Below are 21,930 nucleotides of genomic sequence, written 5' to 3'. Positions count from 1 at the left end.
TTTCCATATGGTAAGCTTTTAGATTTCGTTGAATTAACACTTTGACTACCACGTCACCCAAATATGGTTGTGACACGTGTATTGTTAAGGTGCTGGATTATTTAACCTTCATCCGTCCCTTGTGTTAATTTCACACAGTTTTCTTCTAAAAAATGACGTTATTCTGTCATGTGTAGGTAAATTTAGCTGTCGTGATTTTTATTTCAAAGAATTTGGAAATTTAACTATTTATCACTAAATGGTATTCAGTTTTACCACTGGGTCAATTTGACACCGAGACACACATATGTGACGAATAATAGGTTTATGAAGAGTACATAGCTGGATTGAGGTCGGAAGGGTTGACTGTCGAAATGTATATACAGATTGCAGAAAAGAGTTATATTAAGTGTAAAAAAAATTCATAAAGAATAACGGGAAATTGTTTGACTTTTAATTTAATCGAACTATAATATCACAAAAGATATTGTTTTTAGACTAACTATATTAATTTTATGATTGTTTTTTATTATACGTGAAAGTTAGTTGCTCATTAAAATTCTTGTCCATTTGTTTAAAATAATAAAGATTCATCCACGAATTTCATGCTCTTGAATAATTAGTACCGTCGATCGTTCGATGCAGCACTTGATATTAAAAACATGATACAAAAATATCTGTATGCATGATTACTAGACTGCGGATTTTTATGCAAAATAACATTTTATAAAGTGATTCATGAAAACAAGAGCAAAAGTAAGAATTTTTTTCTTCTGAAATATATCTTATTAGATTAAGAATAAAGTGGAAACCTTGTTACATCTGATGAAACTTTTGTCTTTTATTGTATTTCACAGAGCCCCATAAGCTATGAATGCATAAAATCTGCAGTCTAATGATTGCAAAACAAGGTAAATATTTACAATAAGGGAGCCACTTCCGATATCGACGATTTTTCAATATGTGGTCAAGGTGCTCACCCTAAGTAGTGTTGTGAAGGTTTTACTTGGGGTTCGCTGTTTGTAAAAGAGTTATAATAAAAAAAGTTTAGGTAGAAAATTATTTAAAAGTTTGGCCTTCTCACTGATTCTGATGCGCTGAAGTCAAAACCACAATATTTCTTTTCAAAATAAGTAACAAAAACGAAATATCATCCCCCAAAACAGTAGACGAGCTTCGCAGTCTACTTCAACAAGTAGAAACTCGACTATTGTTTTCGAGGAATTATTATCAAAAAAGTTACTTTTTGTCTTGAACTGTCTCTAACTCCGATCACTATAATGCATCAGAGTTGGTTAGGGACAGTTCAAGAAAAGAAGTTATTCAGAGTTGGATAGTGACAGTTCAAGAAAAAGGTATCATTATTCTCTTAATAGCTTTTTAATAAACAATATTTAATAACTGAAACTTCCGGAAGGTCTCTCGGGAGGCTGGCCTTGACAAGATACATCAAGGTCAAGGTCATCGGTCATTTTTTTTATTATAACAAAATAAACTTTTATTGATAATAACTTTTTTACAAACAACGACCCCCATCTAAAACCTTCACAATACTACTCAGGGTGATGACCCTGACGACACATGAAAAAATCATCGATGTCGGAGAAGACTCTCTTATTGTAAATATTTACCCAAAACAAAAAATCAACAGTTTTGTTCAACATTGCAGAAAATGGGTCGCAGCATAATCAGATGCACATGCAACTCCCTATATGAAATATCAGTTTTTAATTATAAAACCGTGAATAAATCCTGTTACTTTCTGCATTCCGTCGACTTTACGATTAAAGTAATTAACAATTAAAAGCTCCAAGAATGTCGGCGTGAGTATCAGACACTTTAAAATTAGTTATATACAAATGTAAGTGTTTCTACAGGAGGAAGTTCATGAGCTGGTGTATGAGGGGAATGCGCATCCTATTGGTTAAAATTTAATCTGTACTTCGTAGCTCGCCTGCCCTTACGACTCTACAGAGGAACATTAGCCTCCTTTTCCTGTTATTGTTCATAACACGAGCCGCGAGCGTCAGTGAATACTTGATGCGTGGCATAATGAAAACGTAGTGAAAGAGTGAATTTAAGAACAGTATAAAGTAATGATAGATAGTATCCGTTTAACTAGAAACGTAATATGCAATACACTGGCGAATACCAACGAACCAACAGCGTGAAGAAGCATTTTGAATTAGTTTCACGTATGCGTGAATTATTATGATAAACATGGTTCTTCGACTGCAAAGTTACGATGATTATAACTAAATTATGAATATTTACGCATTTATAGCATCTTCTAACTAGCAAGACCCTATAAAATAAAGGTTTTAATAAAGTTCAATACTATTTATAATTAGTGTTATCACAGTGTTTAAAGTTCTGTCCAATTTTAATTTCTATACAGGTGTTTTGTTTAATTAAATCTCCTGACATGTTTTTGCTCTATTTAGAATTTCAGAAAAATGTTTCCTATGAAGGTTACATAGATTTGTGTCAGTTGGCGTACAGTAACAATAGTTATATTCTGTTGGTATTGGTTAATGAAATACATACCTACTCTGATCAAGCCCAAATGAAATACGAAGAAGAACGTCGAAACGCAAAAAAAGACAGCTTGAAACAAAACAGACAACGCCACTACGAAGTGCATAACTTTAAACGTATTTATCTCAAAATGTCGTTTTCGCACGTTAGCCTCTTTTTACCAGTGCACGTCACAAATGGTTTTTATAACACGAAGACCTAATACATTAAATCCGTGATGAGTGTTTGAAGGTTCCTCGGTACTGACAAGAAGAGGTCCCCAGGTGTAACGCTGACTTTTTAATGACATTTAGCACAATGATAAAATTAGGAATTCTGAAGCCAATGATATTTATTTCAGCCATATATGACCATTAGTTTATGAAATATTGAATGTTCAGTGTCGAGGACCTTTCGAACACTCATCGAGGATTTACTGTACTTGAATTGTATTCCACTTAAGGACAAACCAAACGAACTAATACATCGAGCGCATGTACGTAGACGAGCCGAGAAATGTTTGCCAGGCGATTCCGCGAAGAGTAAACGAGAGAGCGTGAAAAAAGAAAAGAATAACGGGTGAAGGTCCGACGATGCGCTTCCCATAGAATAGCGATGAAAGTAGAGAGGGTGAGCGTCTTATGAGATCCAACGAATTCACAGTGCTCTGGGAGCAAAGTGCCTTTTATAGCGACGTGCTCCGCGTGCGAGCTCTGCGAAAATATGCCATTGATTTTTATCGGTGAGAAATAGGTTTCTATGATCGGTTACGGAGGAGGGAAGGGAATATGGTAACGAGTAAGCAGGTGCGCAGGCCGAACGCGTGGAAACTGAGGAAGCGTTCGAACTGGGCGGCCGTCCCCAAAAAACCGAGGCATGCTTTCGCTCGATTTTCCAGCTGCGCACAGAAAAACGTAAGAACGCCCGAGAATTTTCCAGCGGTTTCGATTTCCGATCAAAAATACATTTTTAACGCGAGACCCTTGCGTTTCTCGGACGGACATCCTACGGCTTCTTTTACGTTCTTCCTACGGTTTTCTTACCTCCTACTGTCGCCTTGTTTCTTGAAGTCAGATTTGTCCAACTTTATTTTGCAAGCCTCACATATTGTTCAAGCAAAGGTTAACCCTTGAACGCCGTATGGTCTGGAACAGACACGAAAGACGATGGCAGAGTCATTTTGACCCAAAGCAAAATTTCTCTTGTACGCAGATTTCAAGAAGAAATTATGCATAAAATTTATATGTATTTTAAAATTTATATATTAGATTTATATACAACCACAAAGAATATGGCAATAGCTACAGATAGGTGAAATTGACCCTGCATTCGCTGTACGAGGATTAAACTACGACTCATAGAATTAAAATAAATACACATAATATTAATGGAGAATTGAATATTATTAACCCTCGTGCAATGTTTGGATTAATTTGACAATGTTTAATTTTTCATTGTATTTTTTATTATAAAAGCATTGATTCCGTTCCGATGTGCATAAACAACAATTTCATATGGTACAACCTAATAAAACCGTGGATTTTATACATTTACAGAATACCTGATTGTCTAAAATTCAGTACAGTAGAAAGTTTGAGAAAGTTTATTCAGACCTTCGTTTTACCTCGAATCTACTAGAACTCTTAACAAGGTAAATAAATTTTTGTTTGCATTTAGTTCCGCAAAAGATGTCCATAAAATTCTATATTTGTACGAATATCTTGCAGTCTATCTACGTTACTAATTACGTGAAGAAATGGAAGAATTTCACCAAGAAAACACACGTCTACAATAGAAAGCACCCCTTTGACAAATCAAAATAAATTAATTTAAACGCCCTGATTCCACGAACGTAAACAACAAAAACTTCATAACAAAACCACATACAGATTCGCGAACACTTAAACTACATGCGTACACGTTCGAAACGTGCAAAAATTCAATCCGCAAGGAAGATGAAATTCCACACGGTCGAATTTAATGCATCGACAGGACATTCCTTCGATGAAAACAGAAAAACACAAACAGACGGTAAAAGTTTCACCGTATTCGGGCCGTGTCGAACAATTGCCTCGACAGTAGCAGAGCGACGTGCGAGCGTGCGCGTTAAAGTTACACAGGAAAAAAGTTCGATTAAAAAACAAATATACGCAACTACGAAATCAAATTAACCAGTCCTTCCACGCGAGCCTCTCGTTTTCCAGGCTCTTTTTTTCCAACCTCACCCCTTTGTTTTCCGAGGATCCTCGACAGGCCGCTGTTCGGCGCGAAAAGCACGCACGGGACAACGTGATCGGAATGCTCGTTGGTAATTCAGAGTGACCGGGGATAGATCGGGGGTGAACCCTCGTGGGCGATGGTATGGGGATGAAGATACCAGAAATCGCGCGGAAACGTGCACCAGGAACCGCTCGAAAGATCGACTTCGGGAGAACCGAAGGGATTTGTGGGGTGAGGGAGGGATCGAAGGACCGCGAACGAATGGAAAATAAAAGGATCGATCGTACAAAGGGGAAAGAGATCGGGAGAAACTGTCTGCAAGGAAGTATCGAGGATTAGGAAACGGCGACTCCAAGGGAACCTAACGACGACGGACGAAGATAAAGAGATATCGGACTCGGGCGAGGAATGGTAAATGAGAACCGTTCTGCCTGCGCGGCATCGTCCAGGAGTCTTAGACTAGATATAGCCCGAGTAAATCTGTCGGTAGACACATTGATTAACTCTGGCTCTCTATGAATTTCTCAATTTCAATGAGTTTTCGGTGTTGGGCAAATTTTATTTCGAATAACAAATAAAGTCCCAGGATTTATTCGTGAATAACGAATAACGATTTTATTCGACGAAAAATTATTCTGTACTCGCGATCAAGTGTTTATTCGTTATTCGTTATTGTGAATAACTCTGCAGCGAGTAATAGTCAGGAGTAAGCAACACAGCTTCCCCTCCATGCATAGGAACCCGTGGGATACGATGCGGTAAGGGGAACCCTTCTCGAGATAGCGATTGACGATGGATGCGTCACTGGTGCGTGTCGCCGATGACGTAACCTTTATTTGCTGATTCCTTCGAATAAATACTTATTCGCAGGTTTCTCCGAATAAATTCGTCTTATTCGCAACTCTTAAATTTTCTCGAAAAATTTATTCGAATTTTTATTTGAATCAAAATTTTATTCGAAATATTTATTCGAAGTTTTATTCGAATAAAATTTAATTCGAATAAGGCCCAAGGCATGTGTTGGTCACAGGGAGCAATTCTCGCATTTCAATCGGCATTTTGTCTCTACAACAGACTTGGGCATAACTTTTTAATCGAATAATACGTACATAGTGAAAAACAGCAATATTTAATAGCGTTATTCTGGCATTTAATCAGCTGATGGGATTAGACAATTGTTTGCCAAGTGTTTACACATTCAAGAAAAAGTATTATTTTAGGTAATTGTGCAGAATAAGGGAGCCACCTCCGATTGTGATGACCTTGAAATATTTTGTCAGTCATCATTCTGAACAACTTTTTCCTATACATACAATAATCGGTATCTACCAGTTTTCGAGATATTCGTAAAAATATGTTCATGACTACGTATATCGAATGCTCAGTATTTGTTAAGATTTCCTCTTATATTAAGTGTGAGGATTTAGAGTATTTGTGTATTATGAACATATAAAGGGTGTATCAAAAATGTTATAGGTCCCTGAAATGGGACACTTATGAGGCCGTTTGGAACAAGTTTTTCCGTAGCAAAAATGTTATTCGAGGCTTTGTTAACGAGATATTAAGGCAAAACCCTGACCAATCGGAGCGCAAGTCTGCCGGCCGAGTTCCCGCGGCAACGTTGACTACGCACTCGATTAAGTCTGGGTCCACGAACTTTTATGAGTACGCTTCGCTCCAAGTCGTATCTGTCTGCATTAGTCTGGAAGTCGTAAATGTTTACCGTAAAAGTTATGCTGCTATATTTATACGGCTGTTTTATTGTACATAAGCTTTCAGCAGTATATATCATGCTGCTGAAAGCGTCGCCACAGCTAGGAAAATGTTTACACAAATATTGCAATGGTCAAAACAGAACTAAACAAATGACTGTCGATTCCATTCACACTTAAGATTCGCAATGTTTACAGACGATAAAAAATAAAACACATAGTCAATACACGAAAACTCAAATCAAATCTGTTAATATTTGTATGATTCGTGACATAATTAGAAATGTCAAGTTTCTCAGTATGCTTACAGTTTGTTTTGTTCTATGGTCACGAAATCGATATGAAAAATAGATGATACTAACATTTTATTTCGGAATGTAGAGAATGTAGCCACGAGATAACAGTGGGAACGCAAGGATCACTTGAAACTTCAAGCATTATACGCTTAAATAATTGCGGTCGATAAAAATTTGTCACCCACGTGTGCGCACTCGATCAACACTGCCACCGTGATCGAGTCAAACAATCGCGGAGAATATACGTACCTTGTGCAGTAATTTCTACCGGTCATTCAAAGAGGCGCGAACATTTTCACGTCCCGTTGAAACGTGAGAACTCCGCCAGTAATCCGTTAATTACACCGGAGGTCGAGTTTGAACGGGACGGGGAACCGGAAGACACACGACAACCGGGAAAAGAAACTTGATCCGGCGAACGCGAAAGCGCTTTCACCTGTCAAGTCCCGACCGAAGCTTTGGGAACGGAGAGACTTGGAACGCCTGGCATTTTATATTAAAATCCTTTTCCCTCCGTGTCAACCCGCCATCCCCTCCCCTTCACCTGCCGTCTATCCACCTTCGAGGTTGTTTTCGAACGCGTCCACGAACATTACCATCGCCGCCGATCATCGTTACTGCGTATCGTGTACGTGTGTGTGGTCGGTCGCCCATTTACGAGTGCAACCGGAAACCGTTCTCTGGCGTACTGTTTCAATTACGGGGGCAAACGGGTGCCCGTGACATTGTACGGTCAGAGAGGGTTAGGTTTTCGCCTATTATTTCGCCGATTTTATGATTGTTTCTGGCTGCACCCGTGCAGGCGAACAACCACGGACTTGGGAAACCAAACACTGGGACGTGATCCATTCACCAGACGTGAAGAAGCATCGCGGACAATTTATCCATTTGGAATTTCAAAGGGACCGAGGTTCAAAACATCGCGATTTAGAATTTGTCTTGTTTGACACGGAAACTTTGGTAACTTGAAAATTTCGATTACTTTTTTCCAATTTTGTGCGTTTCTAGAAGACTTTAATGGAAGTATTAGGCAATTTTTGTGTTGCTAGGTTTTAGTTCGACAGGGTGAAAAGAGGCCTTAAAGGTTAACGTGTGGTCTCCTATTTTCGTACATACATATCTTGAAACTATAGTCGATATAAAAAAAAACTTAGGATGAAAATGTAATGACTTTCCAAGCTTTATACAACTGTAGCATTAAATTGTTAAAGATTTGTTGTTTACCACGTTAAATACGACATCGGTCCTTGGGGACCGACAGTTATAAATTTTAAAAAAATATTTTTAGTATTATACATACTATACCAAAAATATATGTTTATACTCCTTCAATGTAATTTATTAAAACATTCTAAGCACAGATGAGGTCTGTCTTTGCATGTATTACAAAAATCATTTCTTGGTGGTCGCCTTCATACCATTCCCCACCTCATTTTCTTATGTTTATAATCTATATGATTGTGCATTGGCTGAACGTTCCCCATAAACAAAAAATAAAGCGAAACTGATATCGCGTTGAGCGCATTATCTTCTGTTTACACTCTTTATGTCCAAGCGTCCACTGCTTGAACTGAAAGTACAGGAAAAGGGGCACCACGTCGAACGTGTTAAATAAATAAATACATAGGGGAAGGTTGCAGAATTTTGACAATTGCCTAGGTTGGATCACTACTGTAACTTGCCATGTACAAACAATTAATGATTGACAACATAAGTCTATAACTCTATATCTAAATACGTCAGTTAATGCAATCACCACTATCGTATGGCGCAAATTGCTTCCACATGACAAGTTATAGTAGTGGCCTAATTCAGGCGACGGTCCAAATTCGGCAACCTTCCCCTAAATAAACAAATTTATAACAATTTCGATGCACGATTTTAAACACTGTACAAAACCACTAAATTTTCTTTTTAACAATTCCTTTAAACCAACTGCAGTCTTAAAAATATACAAGAAAATAGGAAAGCGCACATGCATTAACATTTAAGTGGTTCTTTCACTCTGAATAACAAAACAGTAGTAAATAAAATTGTCTGATACATATATTGCGGTCTTCTAAAAATCTGCGAAGTTTCTAAAAAATCGGAATTTTCAGATTACCGAAGTTTCTATGTAAGTCGGTAATCTATGCAGAGGTTTTAATATTTAAATTGACACAACCGTTTAATTGTCAACCGTCAAGTTGTCGTGCCCTCTGAGATTTAAAATGGCCGTTTGCAGCTACTTTTCATTTAGTTTGCTACAAAAGTTAACACGGTGATTCAGCTTTATTATTGATAAATCACGTTGATGAAACCTAGTTGTTTATATTTGTACTATTAACAGTATAGTATATTATTTCGATCACTACTTCATTACTAATTGTACTTACAATATTATAAATGTTAATCTTTAAAAACGGAAGGTTTTTCATCAAATTTAATAGCACCGATATACAGCATGGCAGTAAACGAATTAAATACGGAGATAAAGTGACGCTACTCTTAAATCTGTAAACGTTTCACCGAGAAAATGCCTTCTTTGATCCTTTAGATTCTATTTTCTCAGAAACGAAGTTTCGCAGAAGAATGTTTTATTTTACTTTTTCAATGTATTTTTGCAAGTAACCTCATCCTCGGTTGCACTACATATCATTGCTTTAGAACATTACAATAACATTTAAAATTTTTACAATAAATTGTATCTTTATATAATGTAGAGAAAAATGATGGTATAATACGAAGTATATTTTATCCTGAATGTAAAATTGTACGTGACTCATTTCTTAAGAAATATATCTAGAATATTTATCGCGTCTGTGTAAGAATATCGATGACTCAACTACTGCGACTGACCATTGCTCGTTTCATCTACTGACGATTCTTTTGAATACAGAAAGCTGTATGGTATGTATTTTTGTCTGTAAGTTTACTCTCAGATTATTTTCATTATATTCTATGTTTGTAATATAGGGTGTCCCATTTAAAATAATCCACTCGAATATCTTGGAAACTGTCGATGATACTAAAAATATTTTAGATAAAACTGGAATAGTTACTCAAGAAGCACATAATACGATATATGACTTTTTTCTTCAACATTGTCCTTTTTAAAATGAATTATGAATTCTTTATTACATCAATCGATACAGTTGGTTATTTTCCATAAAAACATAATAAACGATTTATGGCAAAAAACCATTAGCTTAGGAAATATTTTAATTTTAATATTACATAATGGCATTAATAGTACACAATCTTGGGTCATCGGTGGGGGATTCCCAAGGGAATATTCCTATTGTCAACTTTTATTACATTTAATAATATGAAAAAAAATATAAATCATTTAAACCGATCCCTGCGAGTACGTTCCCAATCGTTGCTGATACCGATCAGTATTTTATACAAAAGTTGAATAGTTTCAAAGGTGAAATTCGTGACTGGTAATTGTTAAAAAAGTGAAATATCTCGTAAAGTATTCTATTTTCAACGACCCCACTTTTTATGTACATAATAACAGAAGAAAACAAATTTAAAAACACATATGAAAAAAGATAATACAGTCAAAAGGTCGAGCTTGTTAAACAACGCAAAGTTTCCCCGCATGATATTCTTCTAACTTCACTTGAAACAGAATTGTTCTCAGCCAGTTACTAGAATCACCCAGTATAGGGACACACCTACCCCTACTCGTGGCAGAGTATAAACATTCCATGGAATACACCTGCAGTTTGAGAAACATTGTTCGGATAATAGAACGTTTCGATGAAAGAATGTCAGGTAACCGAGCGTTCGAATAAAGGGTGTTCCAATAATGGAGGTTCTGCATACTGTACAAGCGAGTCACGAACCGGTGACCAAATGTGTTTACGCAATTCCGTTCACGACCAAGGCGTTAGGGTAACCGTCGCTTTCTATTGCACGCCATTGAACGCCCGAACCGACGAAGTCCGCGGACGGAAACAATGCGGGTATCAGAAATCACGAATGGGCTCGCGGAAATTGTGCCCGCAGTTGGGAACAGATAAACAACCCAGGGAACGGCTTATTGTCGGTGAGCCGTGGCGCGCATATTCGAAAAGCTCGAATCTGAACAGCCAAAGCACTTCGCCGGCACGCTTACCGACACCATTCTTCGCCGAATGGAACGACAAGGGAAATTCAAAAGCGCATGTTTGTCCATCCACTCGGCCGAGCCCTTCTGAAAATTGGCCTGGTGACACTCGAGAATTTCAGGACCCTTTCCGCCACCGGTCCTGCCCAGTACGGGATACACCGGGGACACGCCGACGAAAATTAAATAAAGCCGTGTGTTCGTCCCTCCCCCTTGGCCGGCTTAAATCCGCTAAATAGCTATATCGCTGCTCACTTTCTGCGTACATAGTGGTGGAGTAGAAAACGGCCATTTTCTGTTTATACCCTTCGAGACCAACTGTGTTTTTGAAATTGTTGCAAGAATATTGAAAGATTACTACGAATGCATTAGGTCGTAACATATGAAATATCCGTTTGAACGATTTAAATTCTTCACCTAGTTTGTACCAAGAAATACACTACCGGTCAGAAGAATGGGACTGATAATTAATGGAGGAGAAAAATATTATACTACAAAGATTTGATAAAAGTATTGTATTAAAACTGATTGGAAAGATTTGTACATGTACTGATTCCGTAACGTTTACTACATCACGATTGCATTACATTTTCTTGAATTGACCATGTTTTGGAAATGCGTGACGAGAAGAAGTAGTTTCGAGTAATTATGCTTTTTTATTTCTGAAAAGGGGAAAACGCGGTGCAAGCATCAAAAAATGTTTTCCTGTACATGTTGGGGGTGCTGTAAACGAACGTAAACAAGAACAAGTATAATTGTTCCAAAGCACACTTTCTCATCGCTCATTTGCAAAACAAAATCAATTCAAAGAAATTTAACGCAATTGTGATGATTCTCCTTCTAAACGACGTGTAGAAATGGTAACTTACAGAATATGAATATAGTTTACTAATTAGGAACAGTGCATTGTAGTGAAGTCGAAAAAGCATCTACTGTAAACATACAAGATTACTTTTTAGTCAACCCAATATTTACAAGTTCCTAATGTTCCTGTTTAGAAATTGAATATTCCTTCATGTAATTTAATAGCATCGGTCAGCGGTGATCACAATGCCAGTCAACGTATTAATAAAATTGTCAATGTAAGCCTAACTCGTTGTGACTTCGTCTATCGTTAAAGAAATTATTATAACGTAACCTACATATAATGTCGTCAATAACCAGCAGTCGCTAAGACGTTAAGCTTAAAACCTAGCCTTTTTTCTTTTAAAAATTAAATAAAGCTCACAGTATTTGTTTAATTTAAAAATTCAAAAAAGTAGTTTTCTTGTCGGTAACGAATATAAATTCAAATAACGAATAAAATATAATTAACGACTAAAAATCAGAAGGACACTGTCTTTTTCAGGATGCCACTGCATCAGTGTCAGAGAACTATTCGATTCGATTATTTTCAGCGGGAAAGTGTGACGAGAAGAGCAATGTTCGGAAACTTTGAATGGCCCTTGAATTCCCTATATCTCCCACGAATATTTTACCCCCGCGAAGGAACCGTCTCGAAACTTAAAGATGGACGAAACTGAAATATTCCCACATCCCCGGAACTTTTCTTATTATACAAAAGAAATAAGACACTTGAAGTCTATTACTCTCGCCAACATATATATGTGTACACATTACGTAACACATACGTCACGTCAACTGAGATAGAAACCTAGGTATTTCTATTTAGAATAGAATAGAAAGAACAGAACAGACTACATAGAATAGTAATCTACAGATTGTTGCAAAATTCGATTCACTTATACGTATCGTCGCGCATAAAAATCACAGCATTCAGTTAAACCAAACAGAATTGACCAATTTTTCTTCATGTAAGTACTGAAAGTCGCATGAAGATGTAATGGTTGTTGCATTTAAGTTGGCGTTGCGGTGTTACTTTATTGCATCGTCGAGGACGTCAATTTTCGGCAAAGAAATGATAAAAAGAGGTAGAAACTGGGTGATATAACCATTGTTCGTTACTTTGGACAGAAACGACAGCCATTGCTTTTGTATGCACTTCAGATGGAAAATTGTAACACTGTATATAACAGAATTCTGTTTAGTGATAGTTATTGAGTAAATATTTCGTATCGACAGTGATGCTCACAAACACGAACAGTTTCATGCTCGACAGATTTTTCTGGGTGGCCAAATGTTTACGCGTAACTATGTATTCCTTGAACTATGACTTCTTTTTTAGGGTTACCAATTACATATTACGTCTGAATCTATTTAACAACCGAACGAATATAGTAAAGCTCAAATATGCTGTATTTACACTACCGGGCAAAGGTTCGGAATCGTTACGTAATTTAAGGGAAAAGCATTTTCCATGCAAAAATGAACGCCTTTGAAATACGTGAGGCAGTTTTAGTTATCAAAAACCTAACAAGCAACATATTTTACATTTTATACCATTTTTTGCACAAAGGTAGGTATTTTTTAAAAAAATTACCCTTGTCGAAAAAACCGACTTTACTTTTAATGACGTCGTGACATACAGTGAGGTGCAAAAGTTTTCGGCCGGTAAATTGTTGTGTTCTGTTTTACAAAAAGAAACCTGAGAGAAATTTCATTCAAAGCTAACAGATGTAAACGTGACGTAATTGCAAGGAAATAATGTAATAAATTCACGTTGTTCGCGAGGATATTTATTTAGGAATTGACTGTTTTAAAGAAAAATTAATAATGCAAGTCTGTTGTAATATTTATAAAACGGATTCGGTGATATTTCAGAATCAATACTTAGTTGCTATACCCTATTCTGCCACCATAGCGACACAACGGAAACATTACTGAAATTACAATGGTGCTTTTGATGGAATTTATGTTGGCTTCTAATTTACTACAGTTTTTATTTTGTGGTATATTTCTAGTGTTACTAACATCTCGAGAGATTTTATTCCATCCTTCCTTCAATGAATTGAATTACTCTGCCTTATTTGTATGTTTGTGTTTCCAGAATTGACGCTTCAGCTCGCCCTACAAATCGTCTCTTGAGTTTAATAAACTCTCACATTTTCGAAGTACATGTTAAAGCTGCAATTTTCTAAATAAATATCCTCATAAATATAAAAAACATACATTGCATTTATGTCACACTTGCATCTGGTATTAAATAAAATTCCTTTGTATTAATTTTATTATGAATATTATGTAATGAAATAATATCTTTGGGCTTTGTTTTTCTAATACAGAATAAAAATACTGACTGGTCAGTAACTTTAGCACTCCACTCTATTGAGACCTAAAATTTTGTAGCACTGGCCTCTCGTTGAATAGACATAAGAATCACATGTTCCTATACACCTGGCTTCATAACCTCTAGGATACGTAGCTCTCGCCAAATGTTGAAAAAGGAATCTAATAAATATAGGTAAACAATTTAATATTTTTAAAGTTATAAATAATGGAAAGAAAGGAATACTTTACATTTCTTTTTTTCCTGGTTACAGAAGGTTTATTTTTGCTTATTATTATCCCAACAAATAATCCATTGTTTCCATACGGTATGGTAGCTCCTGAAGCGAGACAATCACTCGCTTTAATCGAAACAGAAAATTGTTCATAACTCAAAATATTATGTTTCCGACGCATGCATAGTCTTCTTTTCACTTTTTGGCAAGTACGATCTACCGTAGAAGTTACGTACCCTTTTTCCTATCACCTTCTATAACGTCTTTTCAGACAGTATGAAAGGTGAAGCCAAGCGTTGCCTTAAATTATGACTTATACGATTCTACTTTGGATATGACAAAATGCTGAAATCTCTTAAAATATATATATCTTATAGATAAATATATACTTGTTAACAACTGGTGTATCAACGATTGATCAGTACAAAATTTTAGCAGGACATTCGATGTTTGTAGAAATCGTCAAGCGATATCGAACATTTGGCCGGCGGTGCTGTTTTGGCTGGCGGATGAGTTGTAATTGTCGCAACTGATGAAAATGGAAGAGATATGCAATGTTAGAAGCATCGTGTAATAATGACTACAGTTCATATATTCGAAATTTGTGTTACGTTGCCTTCATGAGGAATTAAAAGTATTTAAAATCATTTACAATGATTGCAATTTCTTTACGAAAATTGGTCCATTTTTATACATCCTGTGTTTTAGCATCTATAATTTCGTAAAGAAAATAGATTTCTTTACGGTTCGTGACGTAATCTGAAGAAGCGGATTTCAATTTACTTCAATTTTTCACATTCAGAACACTTCAAAATTTTAATGTCTCACGAACTTCAATTTTCAAAACGTTCGTATCTCTTTCGGTTAATAATGTTAGTAATACACACAAATTCCCAACTTAATGCTAGTATTAAAACGTTGACTTTTTTAGTTTACACATAAACAAAGTCAACGTCTTAATACTAGCATTAAGTTGGGAATTTGTGTGTATTACTACATAACATTATTAACCGAAAGAGATGCGAACGTTTTGAAAATTGAAGTTCATGAGACACTAAAATTTGAAGTGTTTTGAATGTCGAGAGTTTAATTTAATGTCAAGCGATATCGAACTTTTGGCTGGCGGTGAATATTCAAGTATTTATACTGATGTACTGCATATACACTCAAGTGTACCTGTACTCGAGTACATACACGTGTATACACTTGTACATGCTTCTTCTCATCGCGACCCGTTAATTACTGCTATAAACTGAACGAGCAGCGTAAAACTGAACCTGATTATTGCCCGATCGTATATCCCGTGAATCCCGGCCTCTTTAACAATCTAGCCAGTTTGCGGAAGCGGGGGAGTGACTAGCGTAAGGTATGTATATCCGTTGGACAGATTCCAGTACGCGGGTGCAGCAGCTTTGGGGTCGAAATACCGCGATGGTTGCAGGGTTGGTATTACTGACATTAGCGTCGCCAGTAACTCTTTCGAAATAGGCTTGGCACGTTCTAGACTTCGGCTACTACGCTTGACTTCCTACACCTTGCCTGAATCACGCTTCGAAATTCCGCATATCCGTGCCCGCGCTCGCGCGAACTTTAACGCTATTCTCCTCTCTCATTTATTCCGTCTCGACATTCCTGATTGTGCTGTTTGACGAAGGAAGCTGTCTACATAAGGTATAATACTACTATTCTGCTACTTTTTAATTATACTATGCCTTCTGTTCTAAATGGGAAAAGAAAATAGCGAATATTGTTTGAGAATATTATTGAGAGGGGCACATCTTATCTTATAAGGTGTGTGCCTTTTTTGTGGGTGGAGGTGGTTCAGAGATTTCAAGGTGACCTTGATTTTTTTTACGAAATGACCTATTTTTTGTACCATAGATCGATAGGGTATCATATTCTGAGTAAAAATGTGGTGAGCTTCGTACTTGAGTGAGTGTTTATTCACAGTAATAGTCATCGTATCTATGGAAGCATGCTTGAATGAAAGAAAAAGTATCCCTCAAGAGTTTAAACGCATGTTTGAGAAAACTTATATAACTTATGGGATGACCAAATATTTAATATTCTATCAACAATAATTTATTTATTTATCTGATACTCCGATTGTTTTCAGTGCTGGACTCAAGCAATGCAGTTACTCACGGAACTATCCGCCTATCCCATACGTATAACAGATTTTACATATTTAATCATGTAGGATATTTCTAAGCCATAAGTTGGCAGTACTCAAGTGTGGGGGACGCACTTCAGGTCCTTAACATATAGAGAATATTTTGTTTTATATCTTTATCTATGAATTATTCGAAGCGACATTCGAGATTTCCAACAGATCAAAACCGCGAAACGAGTGTTTCCATACAACGGATCACGGCGTTGCAACCTTTACTTCGATATAATCCGTAAATTACCGCACCGTACACTTTTTAATTGCCCCGATTCCGCGTGTCGGACGACCCACAATTTTCTCGATGACCGTTCCGCCCCCGGGTAAAAAATGCAAGTCCGTTAAGCAGAAAATTCAGGTCTGCATAATTACTATTCCTTTTTTCCCCGGAGTCTACGCATTTAAAGTTCCCACTTATGAAATGCAACTAATTAAGGTCACATTAACCCGGTTTTAAAGAACTCTCGCCTGTTAAAGGGGCACTGGCAAAACCGTGAAACGCCGCACGGCAGATAAGCAGCCGCGTGGGCTCGAAGCTCGTCGAAACCAGGGTGGAAAAAAAAAAGAAGGAATACCTGTTCCACCGTGTGTATTTCAGATATAATGGATTTTATGTGTCCCCGGGGGACATGAATATCTCACACGCGTTTGATCCCAATGAAAGTCGACTGCGTCGAAATCTCCAGCTCACTGAGAGAAGGACGAATCAAACATAGGTCTCGACAGAGATGGATAAAACTGCGTTTTCAATGAAACGTCCGTTCTGGGCCGCGAAATTTTTTATGTTCATAAAAAGTATGTGGTCATCAAGCCGATCACATTTATTTCTTATCTCTGTGGTCTGCGCATATCAGATCTCAGAATTCAGGTTTTCATCGCTTCTGTCGTTATTTGTACCTATTCTCAACGTTTTTTTGCGTTCACCACAAGCGAAGGATGCAATGCGAGAAGAAAGAATTTTGCTTCGGTATTGTCAAGATCGAAGGAAATGAAATTGCTTTTACCGAGTGATCGCGACAGTAATGGCCGTTGCATTCAAGTTGCTGTTGTGAATTCATTTTACTTTATCGACGAGGAATTCAACGTTTGGCAGAAAAATGTCTAAATGTTATAGAAAACGACGGGAACTGTTTCTAGTAATGGACGATACAGTTATTGTTCAGTATTAATGGAAATTTTTGACGGAAATACAGCCATTACACTTGTATACACCTAATACTTTTATGTTTTTATATTTATGGAGATGTGGCGAGGTTTCCGAAGGTTTTGACTCGTTCGAGAACTAAAAAGGCAATGATTCTGTGAAGCTTTGCCTTTTGAACTACTCGATAGAAATACAGAAATCACAAAGGAATGATGTATTGCTGTGGGGTGGTTTCCAGAAGCGGAACTATTAGACTGCACTGCACAGAATTATCGATATTCGAATACTTAAAAATCACCGCAAGATTAATAAATCAAATGATTTGTATTCGTGTTGTGCTCTAGACAGAAGTTATAACAGTGTCATATTTCTCGATTTCTATTTATTATTGAACTCTTTTTGCGATTATTTAACTATTCTGCTGAAGTAAACACTATTGAATCGAAGAAATCATTTCGAATAGTTTTTCGGTATGAATTTTAATTGGTCCATTCACAGACATTCATCAAATGTTTCTCTAACAGAAGATCAGTTTTCGTTGCAGTTGGATCTCTTTCTAAGAAATAAAACATTCCCCTATCGAAATCGGTAAGTGCTGTATTTGAAAAATTCATACAATCGCAAATATTAATTTTTATAAAAATGGGATGTATCAATTGGTATTTTTCTTGGAGAAAACAATTAATTGTGATAGTGTATATTTCTGCTGAATAAAGAGTATTATTTAAAAATACTGTGTTTCTATTTCGACCTCTAGAAACGAAAATTTCATACGGCACAACCTAATACATGTGTATATTGTCCCAATGGAAATTTATAATACGTATTTTCTAAAAAGAATGCTCTCGAATTGTCGTAACTGATGAAAATGGAAGAGATATGCAACGTTAGAAGCATCTTGTAATAATGACTACAGTTTATATATTCGAAATTTGTGTTACATTGCCTTTATGAGGAATTAAAAGTGTTTAAAATAATTTACGATGATTAAAATTTCTTTACGAAAATTGGTGGATTTTTATACGTTCTGTATTTTAGCATCTATAATTTCGTAAGGAAAGTGGATTTCTTTACGGTTCGTGTCGTAATTTGAAGAAGCGGATAGAACACTTCAAATTTTAATATCTCATGAACTTCAATTTTCAAAACGTTCGTATCTCTTTCGGTTAATAATGTTAGTAATAAAGTATTAAATGTCGTCTAGTATTAAAATTTCGACTTTTTTAGTTTACACATAAACAAAGTCAACGTCACTCACCAGTTTTATTTAATGTCACGCTTCAGGTCGAATGTACATCAGCATTAAAAACAAATCGATATTATAAGTATCCGAAGCTTTAAAGTCAATTTAAAGCGTTCGTTTTTGTACGAAGGTGGAAAAGTAATCGAAATTCCAATTACATATTCAATTAACTGCTTTTTCTCCAATATCTCAGGCAACAATTTCATATTCATGGTATGTAAAATGTATAGCCATTCAATGAAAACTCTTCTACAATGTTAATCAACTTTATGTCTATGTAAATATTGGAGAACTAATACTTGAGGTACGAGAGGAAACTTCTGTTTGAGAGATCGTTGACAAAATCAAATACCAAATTATAAAATTTAAAAGATTACAAATCCTAGGCTAAACCTCGAACCTTCCATATAAAAGCCATTTACCATATACTTATCATACATAAATACACGTTTTCGTAACATAATTTCAAATACTTTTAATGTACCCTTTACAATTGCTTGATAATATGTCACAGTATGATTGCATTGCGGATGTTATACATTTATAGAATATCCGATCGTCTAAAATTCAGTGCAGTAAAACAACCTGCTAGAACCCTTAACAGGATAAACAAATTTTTGTGCGCGTCCAGTTACGAAAAATCAATCTAAAAAATTCTATACTTGCATAAACATCCGCAATCTAGTTACGATATTCACCGTCCAGGTTATTCGTGTTTCGTCCTAAAAATACTCGATAGATTTTCCCGAATAAGAAACCCAAAAGTTCCAACAATTTTCATTTCAAATGCTATAAAACTTACCGACAGTTGATCGCTTAATATTCCATTCGTTAAAATCACCAACGCGTTTCAAGTAGGAACGGAGGTTCAGTGTTCAGTCGAACGCACAGATCAGTGTTTCAACATTAATCTTTCACGGCACAGGTTATACTTCGTCGCGATCCAGTCACCCAGAGGCGGGTTCGTTCAACGGTTCTCCCCGATCCGCTCACAAATTTGCAGCTTTACACTTCGTTAAACGGTATAACACTGGTACACTGCTTGATTAAAAGGGATGTTTATTATTTAGTTAGCATTATCCGTGCCAGGTCGGCGTCGTTACACTGGCGTGGCGCGGACCGTTTATTTAGAAGCGCATTCGAACGATTCGGAACGTCATTAAACACGAATAAATGAGATGATTATTCATATGCAGGACGCGCTGTCATGCGATGACATTTGAAACGCCTGTCGGTCATTCGAAAATAATGTATCAAACTGTACAAGATACGCGAAGTGGAACGTAACGACAGAGCTTTTTAAAAATAGAACAGGCAAATTAAACGATACACGAGTGTTTTAATTCTTTCTGTAACCATAACACGTTGACTGGCCAAAATTTGTAGTACAGTGATGATATAGTTATAAAATGCATATGTATAATTTGACTTGCATATATTTATAGAATTGTGAATGTTACGGTTTTGATGTGAATGTTTTTTTAAATAATTTAATTGTAGCGGTCAATAGTAATCGGTGTAACAGTCAATGTGATAATAGCGGTATTGATATTCTTATGTAATATTGTGACCAACACGAAAATCTGAGCTAAATGAATTATTTAAATCCTCAAGTTTGCTTTTCTCGAGATGAATTCTCTTAACAATGGAACGTTCGAATTCGTAAGAACATAGTAAATACGTTGTTCCATTAATCCCGATCTCAACAACAATTAACGTTGAATGAGCAGCGCTGAAGTAGTCGTGAATCGGATTACGAAATCGCCAATTCTGAGAATACGGATCAACACGAGCGGATAGCCGATCAATGTACGCGAGACTCGATAACACTCATGCACTATACAATAATTAGTACTTCACTGTTCCATAAGTTTCATGGTATCAATGTGAAAATCGAATAAAAACACTGTTGCTGGCAAATTAATTTACAAGCTTTTGTAATGAAAAACGTAATTAAAAATTAAACTTCGACTTCGGGTTAAGTTGATGGCATACGAGATTTCATTGAAATTATGTAAAAATAGACACGTCGATGTGATGTATAATAGACAGATTATAAATAGACTTATGTAGATTTAATAAATATACAGATATAATTTTTGAATAAATGTTTTGTTAGCCAATCGAGAAGTTATTACTCAATAATACCAATCCATCCAATTTTATACGTGACATGTTGTTTGTTTTCGAATAATTACCAAAAGCACACAATGTCTTTGGTTCAACTAAAATAATTCCCACAATGTACCACAATTATTCAAATTATTTGTTCCTCTTTGATTGACTTCTACTGTAAAACAGAGAAGAGAAACCTATTTTCTAAAAAAATAATTAGTATTATTTCAAGAATTTCATCTATCATGAAAATTTTGATAGTTATTTTCGAAGTATCCAAACTTACAGTATCTCATCACAAGACTAATCTTGAACTCATCGATCCAAATTATTTTTTCTTCACTTTAATATAGAATGTCTGTGTAATTGCAGCACACCAGAGAAAGAACAGAAGTCTCGCATAAAATTAAGTCCAAAAAGGTAGAATAAAATTTGTTTGCATAAATCTCCAATTTCGAGAAAATTGATTTTGAAAGTGCACCTAATACGCACGTGTAAATATCAGTAATCTCCAAATGACGAACACTTGAATTTGATATTATTAAAAACAGACTTATTCTTGCACGAAGAATCACCATATGCCTGACTGTACTACAATTTCAGTGATTGTATGAAGCAGTAGCCCCTAACGTAAAGCAAAACAATTAAATAAATCATACAACGTACATTCATTAAAGCTACCTAATATTGATTCAGCTGTCAGATCGTACCAACATTCCAGATACACCCTCTATATGTATACACGTCGTTTGTCTTCCTAATCGTCCTTAACGCAAAATAAAACAATTATCGCGACGTGTACTTGTTAACACAAGTTCAATAAACGCCACGACGAAGAAATAGAAAAATGTACACATACACCTTTGACTTTTATCATCGTCTAACAGTACTGTGTCCATTGTAACACCAGGTAAAAAATGATTTCCCCCAAGCTGTGTCTTAATAGAAAGTTAAATTGTTTTGGTACACTCGAAGGTAAACAATTTTAAATATGGTACTGCAGTTACACTAGCATTGTCAATTGGTAATATAATTCACTG

At 36.1% G+C, this 21,930-nt stretch overlaps 1 long non-coding RNA gene across 1 annotated transcript in view; it reads right to left on the bottom strand.

The window, feature by feature from the left end:
* Positions 1-19,681, bottom strand: part of LOC107188780 — a 191,391-nt gene extending 171,710 nt beyond the window's left edge. The window contains exon 1 of the long non-coding RNA XR_001516226.1: positions 19,578-19,681. This is a non-coding gene — a long non-coding RNA (uncharacterized LOC107188780). The remainder of the gene's footprint in view (positions 1-19,577) is intronic.
* Positions 19,682-21,930: the final 2,249 nt, after the last annotated feature.

The sequence above is a fragment of the Dufourea novaeangliae genome, unplaced genomic scaffold, assembly GCF_001272555.1.
Source record: "Dufourea novaeangliae isolate 0120121106 unplaced genomic scaffold, ASM127255v1 scaffold108, whole genome shotgun sequence".
NCBI lineage: Eukaryota > Metazoa > Arthropoda > Insecta > Hymenoptera > Halictidae > Dufourea > Dufourea novaeangliae.
Note: the sequence above shows the minus strand (reverse complement) of the source record. Positions and strands in the feature narration are given on the sequence as shown.